Here is a 12,083-nt window from a genome sequence, read left to right on the forward strand (position 1 = left end):
TTTGTAGTTAAGTGGATGGGCATGAAAAGTTTCATGCTGAGTGAAATGAGTCAGAAAGAGAGAGACAGACATAGAAAGATTGCACTCATCTATGGTATATAGAATAACAGAGTGGGAGACTAACACCCAAGAACTGTAGAAATAAGTACCAGGAGGTTGACTCCATGGCTTCGAGGCTGGCCTCACGTTCCGGGGAAAGGTCAACTCAGAGAAGCGATCACCAACTACATTGTAGTCGAAGGCCATGTGGGGGAAGGGAGTTGCGGGCTGAATGAGGGCTAGAGACTGAGCACAGCGGCCACTCAACACCTTTATTGCAAACCACAACAGCTAATTAGAGAGAGAAAACAGAAGGGAATGCCTTGCCACAGTGGCAGGGTGGGGTGGGGGGGAGATGGGATTGGGGAGGGTGGGAGGGACACTGGGTTTACGGGTGGTGGAGAATGGGCACTGGTGAAGGGATGGGTTCCCGAACTTTGTATGAGGGAAGTATAAGCACAAAAGTGTATAAATCTGTAACTGTACCCTCACGGTGATTCTCCAATTAAAAATCAATAAATTAAAAAAAAAATAAAATAAAATCTAAATATGCAAAAAAAAATTAAAAATAAAAAAATTTAAAAAAAAAGAAAGAATCTGCTGGGCTTTTTTTTTGGGGGGTGGTTTATGGGTCACACCCGGTGATGCTCAGGGGTTACTCCTGGCTCTGCACTCAGGAATTACTCCTGGCGGTGCTCGGAGGACCCTATGGGATGCTGGGGATCGAACCCGGGTCTGCCGCGTGCAAGGCAGACACCCTCCCCGCTGTGCTGTGGCTCCAGCCCCCAATCAGTTAAGAGTCGGCTGCTGTGTCACGGGGACATGCTGGACAAGGGCTTTCCCTCTGGGCCGCCTTCAGCCGGGAACAAGAGCTGGTCCCACGGCAGGGCTGGGAAGTGTCTTCCTTCAGGTCCTCTGCGGTGTGTGGAGAACTTCCGGTTATTTCCCTAGCTGGCTCTGCTCGGGAGCGTCTGCGGGTGCCGGGAAAGTGCGCACGCCCAGACTCGGCCCCCACCCTCGGGTCTCTCAGGCGTCCTTCGGGGTTGATCTGCACTGCAACTCGGAATTGCAGAAAACCACGAGCGATGCGAATGCGAATGCTGCTTCTCCACAGACACGCAAGCTAACTGTTTCCCGTGTAGCGTGATTTATTTTCCCCCTGTGGACATGCCTATTTTGCATACATTTTAAAATCATTTCACATCATTACTTAAACTTTGAACAACTGTTTGAATCAGTTGTGATACCTTACAGGTTCTGCCTTAGCTAAAGAGCTAAATTAAATCTCTGACACGTGTTCATGTTATGCTAGTACACGACTAGCAGCTTTATCTTTAAATATTTGTGTTTTGACACAGGAGTGACAAAAATTCATGCAAGAAGCCTCATCTGTGGGGCGCTGGGGTCGAGCCCAGGGAATCCTGTGGAGCATGTGCCGAACGGGCCACGTCTGTTCTGCCACAGGTTTCTTTAAATCACAGCTTTAAGGGGGCCGGAGCGATGGTACAGCAGGGAGGGCGTTTGCCCTGCGCACAGCCAACCTGGGCTCAGTCCCCGGCGTCCCCTACGGTCCCGAGCCCTGCCAGGAGGGATTCCTGGGTGCAGAGCCCCAGCCCACATGACGAGAGTGAGCCACGGTGTCCGTCGGTCTTGGAGCAGGACGAGAGTGAGCCACGGTGTCCATCGGTCTTGGAGCCCAGTGGGAGCTGCCCCACGGCCGCTCACCCGTCCCTGGCGCCTCGGCGTCCTCTGGGGACCCTGGACAGGCCGGCTGGGTGCAGCCCAGCTGGGAAGCCTCATCTTAAAGTGAACTCCATCATTGACCTTTCTTTTTCCTGGGGGGCGAGAGCACCCCCGGTGGTGCTCAGGGGTCACTTCCAGCTGTCTCAGGATCAGTCCCGCGGGAACGGAGCCCGGACCGGCGTGTGCAGGCGAGCGCCTCACGCCGCCCCCACGTTCTCTTCTTCAGGTCCTGGCGGCCTGAGCCCAAGGCCGCTGACTGACCCGGGCCACGTCCCCACGCCCCCGTCTCAGCGGCCTGAAGTCTCTCAATTAAAATTAAAAACAAGCAGGATGCTGGTCATCGGGCCCTGTCCATGCCCTCCCCGAGCCTGGACGCCCGCAGGCAGGGCACAGAGGCAGCTGCCAAACTGCGCCAGCGACAGGCGCCCTTCGGGCACAGCAGCACCCAGGGGCGTGGACGCGGGTTCGGAGGGCAGGGGAGTCCACGAAGGAAACCTGCTGCGGTGTGGCGGGAAGGCGCAGGACAGACGACACTTGTCTGGAGTCGGGCGTGAAGGAAACCTGCCACGGTGTGACGGGAAGGCGCAGGACAGACGACGCTTGTCTGGAGTTGGGCGTGAAGGAAACCTGCTGCGGTGTGGCAGGAAGGCGCTCAGGACAGACGACACGTGTCTGGAGTCGGGCGTGAAGGAAACCTGCCGCGGTGTGGCGGGAAGGCGCAGGACAGACGACGCTTGTCTGGAGTCGGGCGTGAAGGAAACCTGCCGCGGTGTGGCGGGAAGGCTCAGGACAGACGACGCTTGTCTGGAGTCGGGTGTGAAGGCGGAAGCTCCGGAAGGGAGGCGAGAGTGTGTGTGCTAGAGTGTTAGTGTGTACACACAAGTACACGTGCTAGTGTTAGTGTGTACACGAGTACGTGTGCTAGTGTTAGTATGAGTACATGTGCCAGTCTTAATGTGTATACACGAGCACATACTAGTGTTAATGTGTACACAAGTACGTGTGCTAGTGTTAGCATATGAGTACATGTGCTAGAGTGTCAGTGTGTACACGAGCATGTGTGCTAGTGTTAGTGTACATGAGTACGTGTGCTAGAGTGTTAGTGTATGTGAGTATATGTGTTAGTGTGTGTAAACGAGTACGTGTGTTAGTGCTGTGTGTGCTAGAGGTTCTAGTGTGTATGTGTATACGACTGTGAACATATGCGTCTGTGTGTATGTTAGTGCATATGTGTGTATGTGTGTGCATGTGTTTGAGTGTTAGTGTGTATGTGTTAAAGTGTATATGTGATTGTATGCATGCATGTGGATTGAATGCACATGTGTGTGCACATGTGTGTGTTCTGGACCCCGACCGGCTCGGTCCTGCCCAAGGGCCAGACGCATCTGGTCAGCTGCTCTGTCGGTGCTGAGCCGCCCCGGCTGCCCGTCCGGGGACGCGGGGACGCAGGGACTTGGGGAATCGAGCCCCGGCGGCCGTGTGCGAATCGAGGGCCCCCCCATTGTACTGTTGCTCTGGCTCCCAAAATTCAAAAAATTTAAATCAAATTTTAAAACATTTCAAGTTACCGATTATAATTTTCTTGCTATTTAACGGTGCCAGATAATAGGTCACTTCCGCTCACTCTGTAAGCCTCATGTAACATAACAACAAATCTGGCAAAAATAAAAAAGATAAAAAGGTGGATATAAAAAAGCCAGAGAGGACTGCAGAGGTAGGACAGAGGGGAACGCACTTGCCGTGCACGGGGCTGAGCCGGGTTTCAGCCCCAGCACCCCCCACGGTCCCCTGAGAACCACCGGGCGTGATTCCTGAGTGCAGGGCCAGAAGTGACCCCTGAACATCGCTGGGTGTGACCCAAGACCAAACCAAACCAAAAAGCCAACTAAAACTTAACACCAAATGTAGCAACCCAAAAAATTGGGTAGCAGGGAGATTGTGTCCTCCCTCCCTCCCTTTCTCTCTCTCTCTCCCCCCCTTTTGGCCACATCCTGCTGTGCTCAGGGATCACTCTGGCGGGGACTGGGGACCATGAGGTGCGGGCGTCAAACCCAGGTCAGCTGTGTGCAAGACACACGTCCTGTCTGTTGTACTGTCTGTCGGGCTCTCTGTAGCTTCACAGACCTGTGAGACTGTTACCGTGCAATTCCCTGTGTTAACAGGAGATGAACACGCAGGTGCCCGGCAACAGGCAGATAAGGCCCCGCACCATGGGGCTCAGGCGCCCGCGTGGCAGCTGTGCCCGGCGACCCTGCAGGGCCTGGCACGCGGCCACACCAGCTCTGGGCAGGGGAGGGAGAGACGCCCCGGGGACGGCGGATATGAGGACTCAACATCAGCAAGAAGCAACCGGAAACCAACGCTCAGGTTGTAAAAAAAGCAGGGTGTGACCCAAAAGAAAATTTAAAAAGTGGGGGCGGGGAGAGGTGGAGCAATAGGACAGCGGGGAGGGCGCTTGTCCTGCACGCAGCCGACCTGGGTTTGGTTCCCAACATCCCAATGGTCCCCCGAGCACCGTCAGGAGTGACTGCGGAATGCAGAGCCAGGAGTGACCCTGAGCATCGCCGGGTGGGACCCAAAAAGCAAAAAAGCCCCCCAAAAAGCGGGATCTAGGTGGTGTGTGTGTGTGTGTGTGTGTGTGTGTGTGTGTGTGTGTGTGCAGGAGGGGTGCATGGGGGTGGGGGTGGTGAGGGAGAGAGACAGACAGACAGACAGACAGAGAGAACCTGCCTTGCATGAGTGAGACTCCGGGTTCCACAGCTGGTACGGGTCAAACAAAAAAATACATGAAATAAATTAGCAAATTGAAGAATTCTAGCACACATGAAATAAACGCAACTTGGGGCTGGAGAAACAGCACAGTGGGTAAGACGCAGGCCTTGCACGTGGCTGACCTGGGTTCGATGCCCGGCACCCCATATGGTCTCCTGAGCTGCCGGAGTGACCCTCAGGCAGAGCCGTGAGTCAGCCCCGGGCACCTCTGGTGTGGCCCCAAACCAAAGCACAGAAAGCAACGAAAGCCCCAAACAGTACCTGAGCGTAGGGGGAGGCGTGTTTCCGATGATGAAGCCTCTGCAGTGAAGCCCGGGGGCGAGGAAGGTGCCCGGACAGGGGCTTCCATGCCGGCCACCGGACGGAGCCTCATTACTTCCATGCCGGCCACCGGACGGTCTCATTACTAGCACCAGATACTGGCTCCTCCCGAGTGGGCTCAATTCTCAATAAAATCCTGATGAATTTTGCATCGTATCTTTCCAAGTGGGCTCTGGGGTTTCTTGGGACGGCAGAGCACGGAGGGTGTCAAACGCCCGCGTGGGCTTTCCACCCTGGGGGCTGCACCCAGCAGTGCTTGGCTGTGGGTGCGAGGAGACCACGGACACGAAGCCCCTCAGAGCTCACGGTGATGGCCAATCCCCTGCTGACTCCCTCTGCCCGCGGGAGCCGAGTGCAGCTCCCGCCCGCCTCGCCCGGGCCCCCGTGATTGGCCCTGGCCCTGGCGGCCAGTGTCCAAGCACGACAACCGCCTGCGGACGCTGCAGTGTTCCCCGGGGGTCACAGGAGCGGGAGACGGTTTAGCCTCCGGAGTCGAGGCAAACAGACCCCCGAGCCCCCGAGCCCAGCCCTCGCAGGGCCACGGCTCCGGGGGACAGAGAGCACTGCGGGGTGGGCAGCCTTGGCCCTGCGGGACAAACGGCCACCGCCTCATGACACGGACTCAGGGCAGCTCTGTGGCACCGCGGGCGCCCGGGCCGGGTGTGGGGGTCCTCAGGAAGCCCCGCCTGCCTTGTGGGGTGGGCAGGGGAGGTGGGAGGCTCTGGGGGTGGTTTGGGCCACACCGTGTGGTACTTGACCCCCCGCCCCTTGCAGTGCTCAGGGGACCATTTTCGGTGCTGGGCCTAGCCGGGCCGGCCACGTGCGGGCGAGTCCCTGGACCCCGCACTGACTCGCCCGCGGTGGCTCTCCATTGTCTACTTGTGGGCCGGGGGCCACACCCGGCTGTGGGCCGGGCCCTGTGCCCTGTGCCGAGGGGAGACTCCGGACAGGGCAGATGGGGCCGGATTTCGAAGCAAGCGCCCCCTGCTGGACTGCTCAGGCCCTTTCACACGCCAGACGCAGGCTGCACTCGTAAGACAGTCAGTCTTCTTTATTAAAAACCTGTTTTTGATGCTGTAAGGAATCTCCAAATTGCTTTCCATAACAGTTACACCAATTTACATTCCCAGTAGCAGAGTTCAAGGATCCCTCCCTGGCTTTAAAAAAAAAAAATTCACTTAAAAAAAAAAAAATACAGTCCAGGGGCCGGAGCAATAGCACAGCGGGGAGGGCATCTGCCTTGCACTCGGCCAACCCGAGATCGATCCCCAGCATCCCATATGGTTCCCTGAGCACCGCCAGGAGTAATTCCTGAGTGCAGAGCCAGGAGTGACCCCTGTGCATCGCCGGGTGTGACCCAAACACTGTCAACACTGTCATCCCGCTGCTCATCGATTTGCTCGAGCGGGCACCAGTAACGTCTCTCATCGAGAGACTTATTGTTACTGTTTTTGGCATATCCAATACACATGGGTAGCTTGCCAGGCTCTGCCGCTCGGGCTCGATATTCTCGGTAGCTTGCCTGGCTCTCCGAGAGGGGCGGAGGAATCGAACTCGGGTTGCCCGAGTGAAAGGCGAACGCCCAACCGCTGTGCTATTGCTCCAGCCCCGAGTGACCCAAAAAGAAAAAAAAAATTACAGTTAAGAGGTGGGAGCGACACCACAGCGGGTGGGGCGTTTGCCTTGCATGCGGCCGACCCGGATTCAATCCCCAGCATCACATAGGGTCCCCCAAGCACCTCCAGGAGTGATTCCTGAGCACTGCTGGGTGTGACCCAAAAAGAAAAAAAAATAGTCAATATTCTAAACACATTAAGGCCTATCACACTCTGAGTGACCGGTCCCTAAGGCAGGGACAGTGCAGAGGAGAACTGCCCTCAGGAAGCCCTGAGCCACAGCGCAGTGTTCAGGACACGAATCACACACCCACCCATAAATAATCTTTAATATTTGAAACAGGGATCCTTGAAGAAACTTAAAAGTAAATGGAATCCAATCATTTAGAACTCAAGTGCTGTTATCTCTACAAGAGCTTGGATTATCTGTTCATTTCGTCGTTGGGAGAAAAATCACATTTTCATTTCTTATATTTTATTTATATTAGCAAGAACACTTCAATATTAATTCAAATATCTATCCATTAAATGCAAAAATGTTAATGTAATATTAAAAATGAAGCTTAAATGAAAGCAAGGGAACCTCACAGGCAGGTCCCCATGGAAACGCTTGAAACTCCTGAATTATAACACGGCCATTTATTAGAGGCTCCTGCAAAGTATAATTCTGCATCTACTTAGCGCCATATAGGTTAACTCTTTAATTCGGGGTTTCAGGAGCACGGCGCAGGCTGGGGACGTGCTCTGGGGGAGCTGGGCCACACCCGCGAGGCCGACTCCGGGCTCTGCACCCGGGATCTCTCCTGGCAGGGCTCGGGGGACCTAGGGGGTGCCGGAACTGAACCTGGGGCGGCCGCGTGCAAGGCTAGCGCCATCCCCAGGTGCTGTGGGTCCGTCCCGACACCGACACTCTAAGCATTAACTCGTGTCTAAATTCAGACACTCCCACAACGGCTGGTCTCGAGTCCCGCCTCTGAGGGTCCTGCGCTGGTCTCGCACACGGAGAGGCGAGTCTGGGGTCAAGCCCCCAACGCTGCCGCCCGCAGAGCCACGGCCCAGCCCGTCGGGAGTGTGGCGTTGGGAGCACGGAGGAGCTGGCGGGGCCGGTGCTCTCACAGGCCGGCTTCAGGCCGTCTCGGCTTGGCTGTTCATGGGGCAGACCGCGCTGCTCACGGCTGACTCCTGGGAGGACTCGGGACGGAACCCGGCCCGGGTCTCCCCTGCGCTCTCTCCGGGCCGTCTCCGCCCTTCTCTCCAACTCCCCTTGGACCTGTGAGCGCAGAGAAACCTCGGCCAAGAACCGTCCTTCCACCCAACACCTCCGGCCACAGGAACGGACGGGATTCCCGGCGCTGTCGTGGGCCTTAGGGAAGCACCGATCTTCGCCCCGGGCGGGCCCTGGCACGGAGGGTCTGTCCTGGCGTCCCTGCAAAGTGCCTGCCCACAGCACCTTGTACACAAAGCGAGCACAAAACGGTGAGCAAGGGAATAAAAATGGAAAAACAAATCCAGAACAAGAGCAAGGGGGCCAGAGCGGGCTGGAGCGGTAGCACAGCGGGGAGGGCGTTTGCCTTGCACGCGGCCGACCCGGGTTCGATTCTCAGCATCCCATACGGTCCCCTGAGCACCGCCAGGGGTGATTCCTGAGTGCAGAGCCAGGAGTAACCCCTGAGCATCGCCGGGTGTGACCCAAAAAACTTTAAAAAAAAAAAAAAGGGGGTCTAGAGCGATTGTCCAGCGGGTGACCACAGGCCTTGCCCAGGGCAGACCCAGACCCGACCCCTGGACAGAGCCAGGAGCCCTGAGCACTGCCAAGAACAGCCCAAACCCCCCACAAAAGAGGGAAAAGAAAAGGGAAAAACAGGGCAAGAGTCTGACCACATCCCCCAGAGAGAGGAGGCTGGGCCGGCCCCCCTGCCGAGTGCCCTCCCCCCTGCTGCTGCTGGGACCCCGGCCCGTGTGCTGGGTCACCCCCCCTCCTGACCTGTCTGGGCCGAGCTGCGCGTGGACAGACGGGGCAGAGGGAGGCTGAGCCCGGGGACGACTCTGGACGTCAAACACGGGCTCGATGCTGCAGTCTTGCCTCTTGCGTCTTTTATTCTGGCAGGGGGACGTGACTCTTGGTGTGGGTCACTCCAGAGGAAGTGCTCAGGGGATGATGCGGTCCTGGGGATCGAACCCGGGCCGCGGAGAAAGCCCGTGCTCCAGCCCCTCTCCGGCCTGGCCCTGCCCGTGCCTCCCTTTGCCCACCGTGCCCGTGCGGGCCAGACGGGGGAGTGGTTGGCCGTGCAAAGCGCCCGCCCCGCTTTAAGGAGCCTTCCTCACATACACGCACTGGGGGAGCGGCTGGGTCTCGGCACTCCCGGCAACGCTCCGGCTACTCCTGGCGCTGCCCGGGGCCTTCTGCACGTACCCTCGCTGCGTGCAGGCGGCACCTACGCGCCCACCTCCCCAGCCCGTGTGCAACGCTTTCGGCATAAACCTTCAGCTGCAGCAGGTGTGTCTCCGCCATTGGGATCGTTGGGGCCGTTTCTGTCCCCCACCGGCAGTGCTGGTGGGCGGGGAGCACGGGGGTGCGGGCCAGCCCCCGCCCCGGACAAGCCTTCTGCAGGCAGAGGCGCGCGTCCCCTCTCTCCGGCCACTCTGCTCTGGTCTGGGGGCCATGCCCGAGGGCGCGGGGACCAGGAGGTGCCAGGGACCCACCTGCCCCCTGGCTTGGCCTCCAGGTCTCCGCCCAGGGGAGGGGCCTAGAGCAGCCTGCACAGGGCACTCCCTCCTCACTGGGACCCCACGGCGACCGCCACCTCTGAGAGATACTTACACCCTCACAAACTCACACACACACACACATGCACACGCACACAGACACACAGACACACGCACACAGACACACGCACACACACAGACACACAGACACACGCACACACACATGCACACAGACACACGCACACACACACACGTCCACTCCTCTGACGTCTCCACCTGCCCGTGCTGTTCTGGGCCACGGGCTGTGCTCGGGCCACTCCCGCCCGCTCTGGGGAGGCGGGGACACTCCTGGGTCAGCGCGGGGCCGACGGCGCCTTCTCGGGCCGCGCTGTGGTGTTCATCTGGGCCACATGGCAGCTCTCCGGAGGGGGCTGAGGAGCTGGTCATGCACAAGCACCACTCGGCCCGTGACCCGCTGAGCACTGTGGCCTGTGACAGCACTGACTCCCCCCCACCTCCCCCAGGCAGCCCGGCAGTGGCCCGGGGCGTCTGGACGACAGCAGCCTGCCCCCTCCCGGCCTCTTGATGTTCCCCGCCGAGTCCTGCTCCCTGCCCAGTGCTCCCCCGTCCCGGGGAGGAGCGGGATGCCCCCGGCCACGCTTCCAGCTAACCCCGTGTGCTTCCAGGCCGCTCTAGTGCCCAGGGCCCGCCTGGCTCCAGCCACGAGGTCGACCCCCCTCGCTCCTGGCACCGCCGGCCGGGCCCTTGTCACCTGGCGGGAGGCTGCTCCCAGTCACTCGGGCTGGCCTCGCCGCCCTCCCACCTTCGCTTTGCCAATCTGCCTCATGGTCTGCGTGGGGCGGCTCGCTGCCCACCCTCGCTCAGCAAAGGCCCTGCGGCACCGGTTTCCTCATCCAGCGGGCGCAGCGCCACACGCCGGCCCCTCGGCAGCTGCAGGATCCCAGCCGGTCCCCAAGCTTGACAGGACCTCCACCGGCGAGCACTTCGCAGGGGCCAAAGGGGCAGAACAGGAGAAGGCACAGGGAAGGCTCCTACCTCGCGCGTGGCTGGCCTGGGGTCGACCCCTGAGTGAGCGCCAGGACAAAGCCCGAGCACTGCTGGGTGGGCACCAAACACAGAGCAGAGCAAAACGTGATTTCCACGGATCTTTCCCACACTCCCTCCGTTGTTTTCAGCAAACCGGGATGCTCACAGCTGCAGTGCTCACAGTGTGGCTCAACCCCAGAGTGGAGAGCCGGGGTCAAGCTCTGAGCACGGACAGGACTTCCGGCCCCCCAGGCTGAGAGGCCTCTTCCGCCCTGCGGCCCTCGGGCCTGGGAAGGTTTCATAGACCTTCATGTTTATTAAAGAATCTTTCCTTAGGGGCTAGAGCGATAGCACAGCGGGAAGGGCGTCTGCCTTGCCGACCGGGTTCGACTCCCAGCATTCCCTTAGGTCCCCCGAGCACGGCCAGGAGTGACTCCTGGGTGCAGAGCCAGGAGGAAGCCCTGGGCATCGCCGGGTGTGACCCAAAAAGCAAATGAATAGATGGATCTTTCTTCACTGCTCGGGCCTGTGAAAAGTTACCAAGATTGCAAATGCGTCATATTTCCTCAAGGACTTTCCAACTCGGCTTTGGATTTTTGATGGTTTGGTTCTGGGGCCACACCCGGCGGTGCTCAGGGCTCCCTCCTGGCTCTGCACCCGGGGTCACTCCTGGCGGGCTCAGGGGCCGCATGAGGTGCCAGGGCTTGGGCCGACAGGCCGCACGCGAGCAAACCCTCCCCTTCATGCCGCGCCTGCCCAGCTGTGCGCCTTGACAGCCGTGTCACCGAGACAAGGGCTTGGCTTAAAAGCGACAGTCCTGTGAGGTGGCACCGCCCAGCCCCCACGCGGCCGCCTTACTGGCGGGTGGTTTCCCGGCACTGAGGGAGGGGCGGGCCCCCGATCACCCCATCTCCTGCCTCAGTCTCTCCCTCTCTCCTCTGAGCTTTCCTCAGAACCACAGCGTGAGGCTCTGAGAACCGGAGACCCGGCCCGCGACTGCGGACACGGGGTGCCCCACGACCGCGGCTGTCTGCCCCACCGCACCCGCCCCGTCAGTTTCCTCCTTCATTCCTCAACGGGCTCGCTGAGCTCTCTGGTTCCTCGGGCCGCCCCAACCCCCCAACCCCCCCAGAAACACAAGCTCGGGCATCCATCAGCCTGCGCCGCCCCGCGGCTCCCTGTCCCCCCCTCGGTCTCTCTCGGGCCGACACGCCTGTCCCCCCTGACACGCCTGTCCCCCGCTGACACGCCTGTCCTCACGCGGACAGGTGCTGGCCTGCCTGCGCGCCCAGGGACACGCCTCTCCCCCGCCCTCCAGAAACGGCAGCGCCACCTGCAGCCAACCACCGGGAGGACACGAGGGCCCGGTGACTCTACCCTGGGGTTCCCAACCACACCTGCGTGCGTGTGTGTGTGTGTCCTGGGCCGCCCCACAGAACTCGTGTGTGTGTGTGTGTGTGTGTGTGTGTGTGTGTGTGTGTGTGCGTGTGTGTGTGTGTCCTGGGCCACCCGCAGTGCTCGGGGCTGCCTGCTGGGCCCGGGCCCGGCTGACTCCCGCGGCACGAGCAGGCGTCCCTGGCACACGGGGCCGTGGCCCCTCCGAGGTCGGCACAGGTCTGCCCTGTGCTCTGACTTGTACCTGAGGAATCTCTTATCACCTTCTTGACTCTTCCCAACGTGTCAGATACCAAATCTCTTTATGATAACCAAGTCTTTGCTCTGATGCGTTAATATATAATTGATAGTGTAAGTTAATAGAAAAATTCATTGTTCTTTAATCATGTTCGTGAAGACTGAGTTATAAATCTGCAGCAGCCCATTAAATCAACACTCCACTCA

This window comes from Sorex araneus, chromosome 1 (genome assembly GCF_027595985.1).
Source record: "Sorex araneus isolate mSorAra2 chromosome 1, mSorAra2.pri, whole genome shotgun sequence".
Lineage (NCBI taxonomy): Eukaryota > Metazoa > Chordata > Mammalia > Eulipotyphla > Soricidae > Sorex > Sorex araneus.